The sequence below is a fragment of the Staurois parvus genome, unplaced genomic scaffold (assembly GCF_062004578.1).
Source record: "Staurois parvus isolate SC_StPar_1 unplaced genomic scaffold, SC_StPar_1.0 ptg000173l, whole genome shotgun sequence".
In the NCBI taxonomy this organism is placed as follows: domain Eukaryota; kingdom Metazoa; phylum Chordata; class Amphibia; order Anura; family Ranidae; genus Staurois; species Staurois parvus.
The window spans coordinates 5,146,959-5,164,227 of NW_028317969.1; the positions used below are offsets into that span (position 1 = coordinate 5,146,959).

At 41.5% G+C, this 17,269-nt stretch overlaps 1 protein-coding gene across 1 annotated transcript in view; it reads left to right on the forward strand.

Annotated features, from left to right (window-relative positions):
- Positions 1-2,672: 2,672 nt before the first annotated feature.
- RAB30 (RAB30, member RAS oncogene family) overlaps positions 2,673-17,269 on the forward strand; it is a 205,865-nt gene continuing 191,268 nt past the window's right edge. Inside the window, exon 1 of the mRNA XM_089676774.1 lies at positions 2,673-2,837. The gene's annotated coding sequence lies outside the window, so the exon portion shown is untranslated. The remainder of the gene's footprint in view (positions 2,838-17,269) is intronic.

Genomic DNA, 17,269 nt, shown 5'->3' on the forward strand with positions numbered 1-17,269 from the left:
AAACACTCCCCTCACACAGTTAACCCCTTCCCTGAATAATAAACTTAACCCCTTCCTCCCCAGTGCCATTAGTACAGTGTTAGTGTTTTTTTTTTTGCACTGATCACTGTATTGGTGTCACTGGGGATGTCAGTGACCCCAAGTCAGTTCCCCCCCAGTGTCAGAATGTCCGCCGCAGTCCCGCCATAAGTCGCTGATTGCCGCCATAAGTCACTGATCGCCGCCATTATTAGTATAAAAAAAAACCTAAAAATCCCATCATCTTTCCCGTCATTTGTAGACGCTATACCTTTCACGTAAACCAATTAATTTACACGTATTGGGTTTTTTATTTAGCAAAGACATGTCGCAGAATACATTTTGGCAAAAATTTATGACTAAATTTGATTTTTAAATTTTTTTGTACTGGACATGTTTTATAGCAAAAAGTCCAAAATATTGTTTTTTTTCCTCAAAATTGTCAGCCTTTTTTTTTTATAGCACAAAAAATAAAAACCGCACAGGGCGATCAAATACCACCGAAAGAAAGCTCAATTTGTGGTAAAAAAAAAAAGGATGTAAATTTAATTTATGTACCGTATTGCATGACCGCGCAATTGTCCGTTAAACTAGCGCAGGGCTGTATAGCAAAAAAATGGCGTAAATTGCAGTATCTATACCATAGTTTGTAGACGCTATAACTTTCACGTGATCAAATACCACCGAAAGAAAGCTCTATTTGTGTGAAAAAAAGGACGTAAATTTCGTTTGGGTGCAGCATTGCATGACCGCGCAATTATCAGTTGAATTAGTGCAGCGCCGAGTAGCAAAAAGAGGCCTGGTCATTAAGGGGGGCAAATCCTCTGAAGGTCATGTAGTTAAATGTGCCTAAGCGCTAGGCGCTTTCAGCACTTGAGCGCAGGGCGGACTGACCATTTGGGAACTCGGGCACTGCCAAGGGCCTGGGGTCAGTAGGGGGCCCCATGAGATGCCCCTGGTACCTTTCATAGGCTTTTTTTTGAGTGTGGGTGAGGACACGGGCCCCATGAGTTGTCAGTCCGCCCCTGCTTGAGCGTTAAATGATTTCAGTGGTCACAATAAAGTCTTATTCTGGCCAATTAGATGAATTAGCGCTAAAGCGCTTGACGCACCTAAATGCGTCTATGGACTAGGCACGTGGAGCGCTTAAGCATTAAAGCGGAGTTCCACTCACCCTGTCAAAAAATAAAAGTCAGCAGCTACAAAAACTGCCACTTACCTGTCCCTCGGTCCCGTGGTGTGTCCCCCGCAGCCTGTTTCAGCGGCCGTCCTGTATTCCTGGTGCCGGCATCTTCAGTGTGGGCACCCGGCTGTGACAGCTTGCGGCTTCACAGCCGGGTACCCACTGTGCATGCGCGAGTAGTGCTGCGCTCCATGAATGGTCCTGTAGTCTTCTGGGACCTGTCACGTGTCCCAAAAGACTACAAGGAGGGAGGACACCTTCCATTTCTGATTGCCTAGGCAGAAGTGTGAGCGGGTACCTGTCAAATTCGGATACCTGCTACCCCCCTCCTCCCAAAGGTGCCAATTCTTAATGGGGAGCGGGGGAGCAGTCCTTAAAGCGGAACTTCCCCTTTTGAGTGGAGCTCCGCTTTAATTCATTTCAGTGACCAGAACAAATTAATATTCTGGTCAATTAAATGAATTAACACTCAAGCACTTGATGCGCCTAAATGCGTTTGACCAGTTTACAAGCGTCAAGTGTTTTTTCTGCCAAAACTCTGCTGTCAGAAGGAATGGAGTCCAGGAAAGTTAGCAAAACATCCAGCATGCGCGAGACCTAACGGGTATCGCATTCTGATATTTTTTTTTGCACCGAAATGCACTGCAAACTTATGCAAGCGCAAATAACACCTAAAAACGCATTGCAAATGCACATAAACACACAGAACTGCATACTGATCACGATTGCAGTGTAAACAAGTGAAGTGGATTATACAATCAGATTGTATAGTGTATGGCAAGGTTTATGTGTATAGTAAGCCTTCGCTCCTCATGCAATTAAAGATCGGTGGCGTACACGTCAGGATGCAGGGTGCGCTTTTTAGGTTGTTTTTAAGAGATGTCCCATCAAATGATTTTCCTTTTTACTCTACGCTTGCTCTGTAATGCACTCTGCGCTGTGCTAACCCATGTCACTGTGCATTTCCAAAAAAGCATCCTATTCGAACAGGAGCCAAAAGCCAGCATAACCGAAAATGCTGTACGCTGATTTTTTTTTTCGCAGGCGCCCAATGGAAAGCGAGCGCACAGTCTGTCTTATTTGTGCATCCTGCCTTTCCATATGATGGCTCCAGGCATCCTTCCGGAGTACATTGGCCTCTCTCTGCTCGGTTTATTGACACAGCTTATGGGAAACACATTGCATTTTTCTCATTTGTGACATATTAGATACATTCTTTCTTGCAGTGAGCAGAAACTTCTGAGCCTTCCTTTTTTTTTATCCCTTCTCCCTCCCAGCTTCCAAGCCTTCCTCCTTCCCCCTGCAGCCTCCGCTCTCCATCCACAGCACCTCCCTAGCAACTTGTAGTCCACAGGGGCCCCTTCCTTCAATACAGCCTAATGGAGCAGCTGCCTTGGCAAGACTACACCTCCCAGAATCCCCTGGGCTCCAGGCATCTCCCTGTGCACGTCTATTGGCCTGCTGTCCTGAGGAATGATGTCATGATAAGAAAAGCAGGGAGAACTCCAGTGCCTTTTATTGTGCATGGAGCCTGTGCAGAGGACGCCTGCTGCTGCCTGCATCCATCCCCAGCCCACTGATGAGACGCTGATTCCAGCTGCACACACCCCATTTTATTGTATGCACCCTTCTCAAGGTAAGTCACCCCAATGCTAATTTATTTTAATATTTTTTTTTTATTTTGATGGCTTGCAATCGGTTCAAAGTTGTCCTGCAAATCTGCCGTGCTGAGATCCTTGTCAGGGCTAAGGACCGGCCACTGGGATGCTTGGCAACTTAATACTAGTCAGCTGGCTGGTCCCTCTGCAATGCTGTGTGTGTGTATATTTTATAATACAGGGTGCCTGATCGCAGATCCCTGGCTGCGGAATCAACGCCAGGCAGCTGGAAATCCTGAGAAAGCTTCAACATCTGGATATCCTGAGGCTCCTACACTTAAATCTGCAGCGACGGGGGTTTATTGCTGGTCAATGCAACCATCAGGTTTATGAATAATTATCACTTGAAAGATATTTATGGCAACAACAACAACAATTATAATAATCTAATACATAAGAGGGTGTAGGTGGACTGTACTTGCTGACGATGTGTGGATGTCGTTGTCCCTGGCTCTGCGCCTTGGTCAACTTTTCAGTAATTTTTTTAAACAATATTGCAATATTTTGTCATTATGACCATTATTATTTGTTTATATTCTTAATACTATATATAAATTAATAAATATAGCAATAGTATTAATAATCAAACACATAAGAGGGTGTAGGTGGATTGTACTTGCCACCCGTGTATAGACGTTGCTGTCACTGGCTCTGCACCTTGGCTAACTTTTCAGTAATTTTTTTAAAAACAATGTTGCAATATTTTTTATTATGCTTTTTTTAATCTTAATACTATTTATAAATAATAATTATAGCAATAGTTTTAATAATCAAACACATGAGAGGGTGTAGGTGGATTGTACTTGCCACCTGTGTATGGATGTTGCTGTCCCTGGCTCTGCACCTTGGCTAACTTTTCAGTATTTTTTTAAAAACAATGCTGCAATATTTTTTATTATGCTTTTTTAATCTTAATACTATTTGTAAATAATAAATATAGCAATAATATTAATAATCAAACACATAAGAGGGTGTAGGTGGACTGTACTTGCTACCCGTGTATAGACGTTGCTGTCCCTTGCTCTGCGCCTTGGCTAACTTTTCAGTATTTTTTTAAAAACAATGCTGCAATATTTTTTATTATGCTTTTTTAATCTTAATACTATTTATAAATAATAATTATAGCAATAGTTTTAATAATCAAACACATGAGAGGGTGTAGTTGGATTGTGCTTGCCACCTGTGTATGGATGTTGCTGTCACTGGCTCTGCACCTTGGCTAACTTTTCAGTAATTTTTTAAAAACAATGCTGCAATATTTTTTATTATGCTTTTTTAATCTTAATACTATTTGTAAATAATAATTATAGCAATAGTTTTAATAATGAAATACATAAGAGGGTGTAGGTGGATTGTGCTTGCCGCCTGTGTATGGATGTTGCTGTCCCTGGCTGTGCACCTTGGTTAACTTTTCAGTAATGTTTTTAAAACAATGTTGCAATATTTTTCTTATGCTTTTTTAATATTAGTAATTCTATTTATAAATAATAATTTTATCAGCAGTATTAATAACCAAACACATAATAGGGTGTAGGTCAGGGGCGGACTGACAACTCATGGGGCCCCTGGGCAATAGGGGATCATGGGGCCCCTGTGTCCTTGCTCAAACTCAAAAAAGCCTATGAAAAAGGTACCAGGGGCATCTCATGGGGCCCCCTACTGACCCCGGGCCTTCGGGCAGTGCCCGAGTTTCCAAATGGTCAGTCCGCCCCAGGTGTAGGTGGACGGTGCTTGCCACCCATGTACGGACGTTGCTTTCCCTGGCTCTTCACCTAGGTCAACTTTTCAGTAATGTTTTTAAAACAATGTTGCAATATTTTTTATTTTTACCACTATTATTATTTTCTACATTATTAATACTATTTATATATAATAATTTTAGCAGTAGTATTAATAATTGAACACATAAGAGGGTGTACTTGGATTGTAATACCAACTGTATCTTGTTGTCCTTGGTTTTACATGTTGGTCAACTTTGCAGTTGTTTTTTTTTAACAATATTACAATAATGTATCACAATTGTTATTATTTTATACTTAAACTAATTATGAATAATAATAACAATAAAAATAGGTTGATTGTAGTTTCTTACTGTACCTGATAAATGTTGTTGTGCACACTGCGCAACTTTACAACTTTTTTAAAAAAATTTTACAATAATCTCTTACCAGTGTTATCATTATTATTAACACTATTTCTGAATAATAATAATAATAATAAACGTTATTACAACAACATTAAAGGTATACAATAGGTATGTAGACTGATTGTAGTATCTGACTGTACTTGAAAGTTATTTGCCCTGGTTTTGCGCCAAAGTCAATTTACAGTCAATATTTTTAACAATACTTTCTTACCATAAATATTATTGATACTTTTGCTTGTAGTTTCAAACCATACCTGAATTTTTTTGGACCTGGTTTCATAATCAACGGGATTACCTGATAGTAGATTTTACTTTAACAATATTACAGTAATTTCTTACCATCATTATTATCAATACTACTGATGAATCCTAATTTGATTAATAAGTATAACAATAATAATATAATATATGGGAATGTGTAGGTTACTTATGGTTTCCAATTATACCTGACATTTTTGGTCTTGGTTCCAGAATTTTGACAGTATTTTTTAATAATATTACAATAATTTATTTTTATTGCTGTTATTATTATTATTATTATTATATGCCCAGCTTGTTCAACTTCACAATATATTCATCTTTTCAATATTAAAATCACAATTTTTTTTAATCAATATTTTTATTGATAACATTTATAGGGCACTGACTTTTTTTTTTACACACCTGAATGCATAATTATATGTATTCTGTTATTTTGGAGTTTTTTTCTTTCCTAGATTTATTTAAACTTAAAAAAAAGGTAATTTAGGAAATTAGAACATACTTCCAGCTGTCCCATTTTTGAACTTCATTTCTCTGTCCCACTAAATTGCTCAGTTGACCCTCTCATTGGTTTCATATACAGATGTCTATAATGGGGCCTCCAAATTACTGCCCATGGGCCACATCTGGCCCACTACAAGATTTTAAATGTCCCGCAGCTAGGGTGGTCAGTGGCATATGCTTGATGAGCACTGTTGAGGATTAAGTTCAGCAAAGACCGCCTATAGTCTGCATTTCAACCCCCCCTACGGAACTGGGGACTCTGATGGGGATAGTGATGTGAAGGGGACTCTGATGGGGACACAGATGTAAGGGTGAATCTGATGAGGGCCCTGATGTAAGGGGGAACTCTGATGGGGACCCTAATGTATGGCAGAACTCTGATGGGGACCCTGATGTAAGGGGGAACCCTGATGTAAGGGGGAACTCTGATGGGGACCCTGATGTAAGGGGGAACCCTGATGTAAGGGGGAACTCTGATGGGGACCCTGATATGAGGTAACTATGACAGGGACACTGATGTAAGATAGAACTCTGATAGTGATTGGGATGTAAACAGGGGACACTGTTATAAGGGGGGACTCTAATGGAGACACTGATGTGAGGGGGACACTGATGGGGACCTTGTTCTAAGGGGAGCTCTAATAGGGACTCTGATATAAGGAGTACTCTGAAGGGGACCCTGATGTAAAAGGGGACTCTGTTGGGGATTTTGTTTTGGCCCATGAATATTTGTTAAATATACATTGTGGCCCTCATATCGAAAAGTTTGGAGACCCCTGGTCTATAAAATCTGATAAAATCATTATTATCCTACACTAAACCTTTCAGCTTTAGATTATTGCATTTGTTACTTTAAACATCCAGTCTAAAGGTAAAGTAATGTGAAATAAAATCACTTGTGGGTTTATCCAATCATATTTTTGTGTATTCATTCCTCATGGTCCCTGTATGGGGGCGAGGGGTGGCATGGGGCGTGCCCTGTTGCCTTTTTACTTTGTGATAAAAAACTTTCATGCTTTCCCATCTCAGAAAGTTGTCAGCTAGGCCTATGCTGTGGGATTATATTAGTTAGTAGACCTTTTAACAGGTAATGAAAAGAACCAGTCTGAAGACTACTGTAAAAATTGGAAATTATTGCAACACTTTGTATTTGAAATGAGATCAGAAATGATGGTGATGATGCCAATACAGTACCTTTCGCATGCGGTGAATGATTTTAAAGCTATGAGGCAATCTCACTTTATTTCCAGGGACAACCTTTTAATATGGACCTAGTAATTTCACATGACTGCCTCAATAAACTCCAAACATGTCAATATATATATGTTTGAAAAAATATATATAAATAAAAAGTAATCTTTAACCTCTTAGCGCCAATGCCTCCTGACCCTTTAAAAGTTTCAGTACCCGGGAGGCAGGCGGGGTTTTAGGGTCCTGTGACTGCCAGGGATGGACTGACCATTTGGGAACTCGGGCACTGCCCGAGGGCCCGTGGTCAGTAGCGGGCCCCATGAGATGCCCCTGGTACCTTTTCATTGTTTTTTTTGGGTGTGGTTTGAGTGTGGGCGAGGACACCGGGGCCCCATGATCCCCTGTTGCCCGGGGCCCCATGAGTTGTCAGGCCACCCCTGGTGACCGCCATGATTCGCCATCACGGCGGTTACATGATCAGAAAAGGTCCCGATCAAAAGGGGAGATCGGGACCTTTCCGTGAGTCACGGACATATGTGCTGGAAGCGTGCAGGGCGCACGCTCGCAGCACATATGTATTTTCTAATTGCACGCAAATATGCGGCCACTTGGCGTCAAGGCCCAGGCTCCGAGAGGCCGCATATTTGCATGCACTCGGCTTCAAGGGGTTAAACCTCTGTCCAGTGACTTCACCTAGGATGAGATGATGTCATCAGTCTGCTGCAGGCAGGAGGAGGCATATTTGCAGTCTCCTCTCACCAAGTAATCGGTCTGCAACAATGTGGGTATAGGGCTATGTGTGTGAAGGGTTTTATTTATTTAAAATTTCTATTGGCTGAACTAGATGGACTTGCATCTTTTTTTCAACTCACTGTGTAAAGCTGGCAATTAATAAGTGCCATCAATTCAAGTCCTAGCAACTTGATGAATAAGTGTTCTAAAAAGAAGTCAGTTTTGTGCCAGTTTGGCAAGATCTTGAGTCATCCTCACAACTGTAGTCAACGTGTCCATCCACCTAGTAGTCGGTCTCCTTTTCGCCTGGTTCCTTCGATCTTTCCGAACATTTTTCCCTTCTCCAGTGATCTCTTTGTTCTGACAGTATGATCAAACTATGGCAGTCCCAACTTCATCATTTGGGCATCTAGTAATGTATCTGGCTTGATCTCTTCCAAAATCAATCTATTAGTTCTATGGGCTGTCCACGGCACACATAAAATCCTTTCCAGCACCAAAGTTCATATAAGTCGATCTTCTTTCTATCCTGTCTGTGTAGTGTCTATCTTTAAAGTGGTTGTAAAAGCTCAAGGTTTTTTGCCTTCATGCATTCTATGCATGAAGGTAAAAAACTTTCTATGTGCAGCAGCCTTCCTTAATATTTACCTGAGCCTCATCCTAATTCAGTGATGTCCACGAGAGCCTCAGCTCTTTGGGGACTGTCCCTCCTCATTGGCTGAGACAGCAGTGGAAGCAGTTGGCTTCCGCTGCTGTCAATCACAGCCAGCAAGCCAATGAGAAGATAAAGAGGGCGAGGCTGAGCCATGGCTCTGTGTGTGAATGGACACATAGAGCAACGGCTTTAGAACTAGCCTGCTCGGGTGCCCTCATAGTAATTTGCTTGCTGTGGGGGCATTTGGCAGGAGGGAAGGGTCAGGAGCGCTGGTGGGAGAAAAAAGAACAGGAACAGCCTCCATGGACCATGTGATGTTTTTCTGCTGTCACTCTTCCATAATTTATGCTATCTTGTCTTTTTTAGCCTGTCCTGTCATTATGTCATGATGACACTACTATAGTGCTGCATGGTCCTCCATGACAGTGACAACTATCAGCTTAGAACAATGGTTTTTTACCTTTTTTTGAGTCACAAACCCCTTTAAAAATCTGATGAAACCTACGGACCCCCATGATAATACAAATTTAAATGATAAACATGTGACAACAATGAGTCAAGAAACGCTTCGCGGTCATCACTATAAAGCTGGTCATACATTGTACAATTTTCTTGTTCAATTTTCAACTTCAACAATTTTTAACTTCTACTATGTAATACAAAGGCCTGTATACAATTTGAAAGTGTTTATGTTTGACCTCATATTATATGGTTTTGGTAAATGTAAAGGAAAATTGTACAAGAAAATTGTATAATGTATGGCCAGCCTATGCTGGCTTAATTTCTTTCAATGGGAAACTATTGATTGGAACAAGGGGGAAGGCTGTATAATGTTATTTTTTTTATGTGACCCTCACACACCCCTTGAAACCAAACCATGCACCACTGAGGGGTCCATGGACCCCAGGTTAAGAACCCCTGATTTGGAGGGTTGCTTCAGTGCCCTGTAATGTTTTTTTTTGTGTGTGAGTCACTGTTTTACTTTTTCGATAATCTAGATCAGGGGTCTCCAAACTTTCTAAACAAAGGGCCAGTTAACTGTCCTAAAGACTTTAGGGGAGCTGGACTGTGGCCATTGGGAGTAGAAAAGTTGCTGGTGTCAGTGTGGAAAAAAACAATGCACCTTCTTTGGTGTCAGTGGGAAGAATTGTGCCCCATCATTGGTGTCAGTGGGAGAAATTTTGCCCCTTCTCTGGTGTCACTGGGCCCTCCCCTTGTTGGAGTCACTAGGAGAAACTGTGCTCTATCGTTGGTATCATTGGGAGGAATTGTGCCCCATCATTGGTGTCAGTGAGGGGAATTATGCCTCATTGTTGGTATCTGTGGATGAAATAGTGCCCCAAAGGCTGGATAAAAGCAAGCAAAGGGCAGTATGTTGCCCCAGGGCTGCAGTTTGGAGACCACTGATCTAGATAAAGAGAAACAACTTTGTAATTGCATTTATTTTGTGATTTCTGTAAAGCTTTTTTAAAGTTTTCAGCTTGAGACATTTTTATGATCTTACTAAAGTAAAGAAACAGTAAACACAGCTGTGTTCATTAACCTGCTGTTGTCTACGGCACGCTAACAGTGCAGCTTTTTAATTGTTTGCAGAATTATTTCCTTCTAATATTTATATAGCACTAATTCCTGAGTGTTTTACAGAGAACCTAAAACCGCATCAGAGGAGCTTACAGTCTAATGTCCCCACCATACTTCTACAAGAACACACAGTGTACGTACAATTTATTCAGAAACCACTTAAAGAGACTCTGTCAACAACTTAAATAATTGCAGGTAATTGCACAGAAGAATTAGCTGTTTAAAATGCTTACTGGAAGTGCTTTTATTTTACATAAATTTTTTTTTATTCACTTACCATGTGTCTCTGAACTTCAAGTAGTACATGGGAGGGTGCGAGGGAGCTGTGCTAGAGAATTTGACCTATTCAGGAAGAGTCAAATTCTCTATCACAGCCCCCTCCCACCTTTCATGTCCTAACCCTCTCCTCTTTTCATTGGGTTTAATTACTGTCTGTGTTGGCCTAGCTCCTCCGCCCCGACCCTCACTTCTCTACAGTGTGAATAGGAATACTATAGAGAATCACTTGAGTGACAGGTCTGAGTCTGCTGGGGCTGCTGACATCACATCCAAGATGTCAGCACCCAGGAGCTGTCTCAGGGCTTTTGGGTATCTACACAAGGTAGGCTTTTACAGGTGAACAACACACCTACAATATGGTAAATGCACATATAATCTTATAGTAAGATGTTTTTAGAAAATGACTGGTATGACAACAGGGTCTCTTTAACCTCACAATGGATTTGCGGTTGTGAGCAGTAAGAGCACCAGCAGGAATCCCAAAACCCAGGTTTCATTAGGCAGAAGGGCTAACCACTTAGCCTCCATACTATCTCAAGTGGCCTATTTGCTATCAAGTATTTGCCATTACCACTACTACAACTGCTTGCAGTCTTTGGTGGAACCTTGCCTCCTCCATCGCTTTCGTTTTGGCCTTGTCTTTTTCCAGGTTACTGTTCTTCCTTATGTCACGTCTACCTTTTATTTTCTGGATGTCCTCCATCCACCATGTTCTTCTTCTCCCTTTCCCTTTCTGTACCTTGCTCTCTTCCACCATCCCTTTTCATTTGGCCTTGTCTTTTGCCAGGTTACTGTTCTTCCTTATGTCACGGCTACCTATTATTTCCCGGATGTCATCCATCCACCATGTTCTTCTTCTCCCTTTCCCTTTCTGTACCTTGCTCTCTTCCACCATCCCTTTTCATTTGGCCTTGTCTTTTGCCAGGTTACTGTTCTTCCCTATGTCACGGCTGCCTATTATTTCCTGGATGTCATCCGTCCACCATGTTCTTCTTCTCTCTTTCCCTTTCTGTACCTTGCTCTCTTCCACCATCTAGCATAGCTCCTCCTCAGCTGAGAAAATGACCAAAAAAATGAAAGTACTACAATTCTTACCTTGCCTGGGGAAGCTACTGCCATGGGCTTCTTTCAGTGCTGGTCATGTGAAGGTCTAGACATTTGGTCTCACGATCTCTGATGAAGGGGAGCATCAGCCAGTCTGCAATGGCAGCTTTGATTTTCCTCTTCAGCAGAGATCGCATGACCGAGTGCCAAGGCCTTCAGACATGGCCAGCATTACAAGAAAACCAGAAGCAGCATTTTTTTGGGAAAGTAATTATTTTAGCCGTTCTGTGTATTTATTTGACCCAAGCTGGCTGTTAAATCGGATCTGTAGTTAACATGTTTTTTTTTCATGGTTAGAATGCACAAAGTAACCTTTAATGGCTAATCACTAGCACTGACCTTGTATCGATTAGTCCCCATTGTGTCACTGACACCACTACACTTCAATATTTTTCTCTTTTCTCTTTTTCTGATGCACCCTGAAATCTATGTGCAAGTTAAAATTCAGACCTTAGCTTATAGAGGGGCTATCTCCTATGTAACAGCACCCAAGCTGGTAATGAGCAAGGTATTGTAATGGGCTGGAGATAGATTTATGTGTTTCCCCATACTCAGAAGTACAGGGTTTTGTAAAGACAAGTACAGTGGGATCCGGTGTGTAAATTAAGTATATATTTTTTAATTTTCTTCAGTTTTTTAATATCACTTTAAGTGTTTTGAATTCAGTGGGTGGGATGCCAATAGGATATGCAGGCCTTGCAAGGTCTGCTTTAAATAAGACATGGAACAGTGTTCAGTAGGCCACAGCAACCAATCACAATTCATCTTTCTCTGAGCTTGCTCCAGAATGATGAAATTCAGTTGGCTGCCTTACAAAATAGGCTGAATATTGTCAATACTTGCCAACATATATAAACATAGAAAATACAGTTGCAAGAAAAAGTATGCGAACCCCTTGGGATTACGTGGAGTTTTGCATGAATTGTGCATAAAATGTGCTCTGAACGTCATCTAAGTCACAACAATAGAAGAACACAGTCTGCTGAACATAATACTACACAAACATTAGATGTTGCCATGGTTTAATTGCACATAACATGTAAACATTCACAGCGCAGGGAGGAAAAAGTATGTGAGGCCCTAGCTGAATGACTTCTCCCAGAGCTAATTGGAGCCAGGAGTGAGACAACCTTGACTCCAATCAGTGTGATATTGGATGTGTTGCTGACAGCTGTCCTGCCCTTAAAAAACACACACCTGTTTTGGGTTTACTGGTTTCAAGAAGCACTGTCAGATGTGAACCATGCCTCGCAGAAAAGAGCTCTCAGAAGACCTACGATCAAGAATTGTTGACTTGCATGAAGCTGGAAAGGGTTACAAAAGTATCTCCAAAAGCCTTGATGTTCATGTGTCCACGGTAAGACAGACTGTCTACAAATGGAGAAAGTTTAGCACTGTTGCTACTCTCCTTAGGCGTGGCCGTCCTGTAAAAATGACTGCAAGAGCACAGCGCAGAACGCTGTAAAACATGGCGGAGGGAGCATCATGGTTTGAGGCTGCTTTGTTGCCTCAGGGCCTGGACGGATTGTTGTCATTGATGGGAAAATGAATTCCAGAGTTTATCAAGACATTTTGCAGGAAAACGTACGACCATCTGTCCGCCAACTGAAGCTCCGCAGAGGATGGGTGATGCAACAGGACAATGACCCAAAGCATACAAGTAATTCAACAAAACAATGGCTGCAATAGCACAGAATACGCCTTCTGGAGTGGCCCAGTCAGAGTCCTGACCTCAACCCGATTGAAATGCTGTGGCATGACCTTAAGAGAGCGATTCACACCAGACATCCCAAGAATATTGCTACACTGAAACAGTTTTGTGAAGAGGAGTGGTCCAAAATGACTCCAGATCGTTGTGCAGGTCTGATCTGCAACTACAGGAAACGTTTGGTTGAGGTTATTGCTGCCAAAGAAGGGTCAACCAGTTATTAAGTCCAAAGGTTCACATACTTTTTCCTCCCTGCACTGTGAATGTTTACATGTTATGTGCAATTAAACCATGGCAACATCTAATGTTTGTGTAGTATTATGTTCAGCAGACTGTGTTCTTCTATTGTTGTGACTTAGATGACGTTCAGAGCACATTTTATGCCCAATTCATGCAAAACTCCACGTAATCCCAAGGGGTTCACATACTTTTTCTTGCAACTGTAACATTATCATTTTAAATATATTTTTACCAATTTACTATTATCATTTGTTCCCTATGATGTGAATATCAATCAGCTACCAATGAGCTACTGTCATTTCATCCTCACGATATAATTATTATTCACAAGCTTTAATAATGCAACCATTGCACCAATAAGAATCATTTTTCATAAAACATTTCTTATATCTTCCCTGCAATGCCTCATGCACATTGGATGTGTCTAACACTGCTCTTAGGGGTGTCTGGTGGTTTTTTTTCTGCCTGGAAATGCCCGTGCACAAGCGTTTGATGCACGTAAATGTGTCTAGACACGTTTACAAGCGCCAAGCGTTTTTTCTGCCAAAATGCTACTGGCAGGGGGAAAGGTGTCTAGGAGAGATGAGCTAACGCCCTGTGTGCATGATGCCCAATACATACTGAATTTACTAGTTCACATTATGTAACATTCAGTTGGTTCAACTATCCTGTAATCTAGGGTTGTTTGGCCCTAATGTAGATGATATAAAAAGCATAATTATATAAGTAAGAATGTACTATTCATCCTGGGTCTAATTATTTACAAAATCTTTTTAATAGTTTTATTCTTGCATAGAAATATTTATATGTTAAGTTTTTATTACCATATAAGTGATTTTTTTTTTATATTATTGCATTTATTTATACTATACTCCATTCTATTTTACATCATCTTCTACTTTTTTGTTAAATCTGCATTTCGTTGCCACACAAAGTGCCTACATATACAGTGCATAGACAGTAGGGGAATTATCACATGGACAGTATAATCTAAACTAGGAATCTCCAAACTTTCTAAACGAGGGGGCCAGTTTACTGTCCTTCAGACTTTAGAGGGGCAAACTGTGGCCAGTGGGAGCTAACAATGCCCTACCTTTAGTAATAGTGCCCCATCGTTGGTTTCAGTGTTAGAAAGTTTGCCTCATCATTTGTCAGTATGAGGAATAGTGCCTCACCATTGGTTTCATTGGGAGGAACAGTGCCCCATTATTGATGTAGGATGCCATGCATTTTGAATGAACAATGTACAGGAGTGAATGTGCATTGTAATGCACCAAAACACTCAAATGCATTGTGGTAAAAAAAAGCAACATATATACTTTTAGGTGCCTTGTGGCCCTTTCAAAATGATTAAGCTTCCTAACGCAACAATAATGTGTGCTCAATGCCCACCCACCTTGAACACACAGCAGATTACTCATACCCTCAGCTCTATGTTTCTCTGAGCACGTAAAGAGGAGAGTGTGTCACTTCCCTCCAATCAGCTATCAGATTTCATGGAGCTCTGTGCTCTAGCTCTGCAGTGTATGTGACATCAGATGCAGTAGGAGGAGGAATAGTGCCCCATCATTGATGTTAGTGGGAAGTATACTGCCCCATCATTGGTATCAGTAGGAAGAATAGTGCCCCATTGTTGGTGTCAATGGAAGGAATAGTGCCCAAACATTGGTGTCATTGAGAGGAATAGTGCCCCAAGGGCCAGATAAAAGCTTTTAAAGGGCCATATCTGGCCCCTGGGCCTCAGCTTGGAAACCACTTATCTAAAGCAATGAAACAATGCAGCATGTTCACCAGACAATGTATGACAGAATATATCACTTACATTTTACAATAAAGAGTACAACCCAATAGATATGAAATTAAAAAAAAGAGAAAACCAATGGAATTTTAAATCAATGACAGCTCTGAGAATAAGCAGGACCCCCGTTACAGTATATCAATAAAGATTTTACATACACTACACCCATGCTCAGAGCCTCATATCTTCTATCAACCTGTGCTGAGATATGAGATACAAAGCACAACCAGCTGTGGGCAAGAGATAACACAAGTCATTGAGATTCACAAGTGGTGGTGTTGGCAAACCAGTCCACCTATATATTTTCAGATTTGGCAGGGCAGCTTCTTTGGTTACCCTGTATAGCAATAATACTTAACTCACTACCCTCGTTCAATCAGGGTTTTTTTTGGGTTGTATTCCTCCACTATAAGACCTAGTTTTTTTGCATAAAAATAAGGAAGACTAATAAATGGCTTTTTTAGGCAGAGGTCTCTTTGATGCAAAACTTTACTCATTTTTGTAAGTTCCTTTCTCCTTTGTCCTCCCCCTTTTGCACAGTAACTTGTTTTTATTTTAATTCCTAAATTCTGATCTAAAAGCTGGTACACACAGGGCCGAATTTCGGCTGGTTCAACAGAAACCAGCCGACATTCAGCCCATGTGTACAGCAGCATATCTGACGGAAGCCGGTCTAACTACGGGCATGCTGGAAAACCAGGATCAGACCAGCGCTTGCAGCCAATGGCTGTGAGCGCTGATCAGTGTGTTCTGGTGGGGGGAGGGGGCATGTCCCCTATGAGAACACAATAGCCCAGCTGGGAAAATCTCCGCTCTAACATTCCTTAGTTAGTATTGTGACCTCAACGGGTTTAACGAAAAAGAAAATCCCTGTGTGTACCAGGCATAAGCCAGGATGATGTCATGGACCGCGCACATGTGCAGACGCTGCGAATCTCTGCACATGCACAACACCTCTCTAACTGTCTACCTGGATGTGTAATGTAACATCAAAGAAGTCATTTGTGAGATGTTGTGCATTTGCAGACATGCCATAGTGGGTCTGACAGAGTACTGGCACAGATCCTATGGCTTGTCTGCGCATGCACGGAAATCTGTCGCATACACAGACACGGTCCAGGATCTCTGGCGGAGTCATGCCATATCTGCACATACGCCAGAGATGGCAGCACTGGAGAAGAGGGGCGAAGGGTGAACCTTTGCTTTAACCAAGAAAACACTAGACTCTGTTGTCTAGTAAATATAAATGTTTTTACATTTTGAGATAGGTATCAGTGTCAGGGGTTTTAGGCAGAGTCAAGTTCCTCTTTAACATCTCCCATGGGGCCCAATAAGAATCTCTCAGGGTTACAGATATTTGGGATCTGAGACGTCATCAGGCATGAATTCTGTAACTGCCAACCAAATAGGTATAATTTTACAGCAATCCCAAGCCATGTGCTTTTATCTTCTACTCAGTGTTCTATAAACCTATCCTGAAGAAGTAGCCATTACATTGCCAGGAAATGCGTCAAAGATTTGTAAGGGGGACTGGATTGGACAGCGGTTTCAGCCATGCTGTCCAGGGACCCAGCCAGCTTTTTTTTCCAGATGGGATAGTCACATACCTGTCTTTTTGGAGATACTCCTCCATCTTGTCTAACTCACTCTCCTAAATTGAGGCTCACCTTTCCACATATTCCAGGCCTAAAGCCTGTTACCCGGAATAAAGAATGTCCAGTCCAATGCTTTTCAATGCTTTACTGCAACAACTCAGGTTAAAGCAGCAACACTTCTTTATGGTTCACAGTCACAGTGCAGAACACTCGGTATAATACACCTTACCATTGCATCCAGCTCTCTTTCCAGGTGTTACCACTCAGTCCTCACAGGTGGTTCCACACATAGGGAGTTCCACAAACTTAGGTCCTGAAGCTGTTCTTAACCAAGCACAGAATCTGATAAGTGAAGGTCAAAGGTGGCAAGGTTCTTCCACCTTCTCCCTGTGTGTCCATTTATGGTTCTTCTGGAAGATCAATGATTGCCTCTCTCAGTCTCTTCACATGACATGGAAATACATATTTCTGGTCATGAATGTCCTTTTCCCATACCTCGAATTGCCAGGAACCACCCACAGCTGGTATAAAAAAAAAAGCATAGACTCCACCTACTACATCACCAGAGGAGCGGCAGAAATTAAGGGCACTACACTTGCCAACAGGTGTTTTTGAT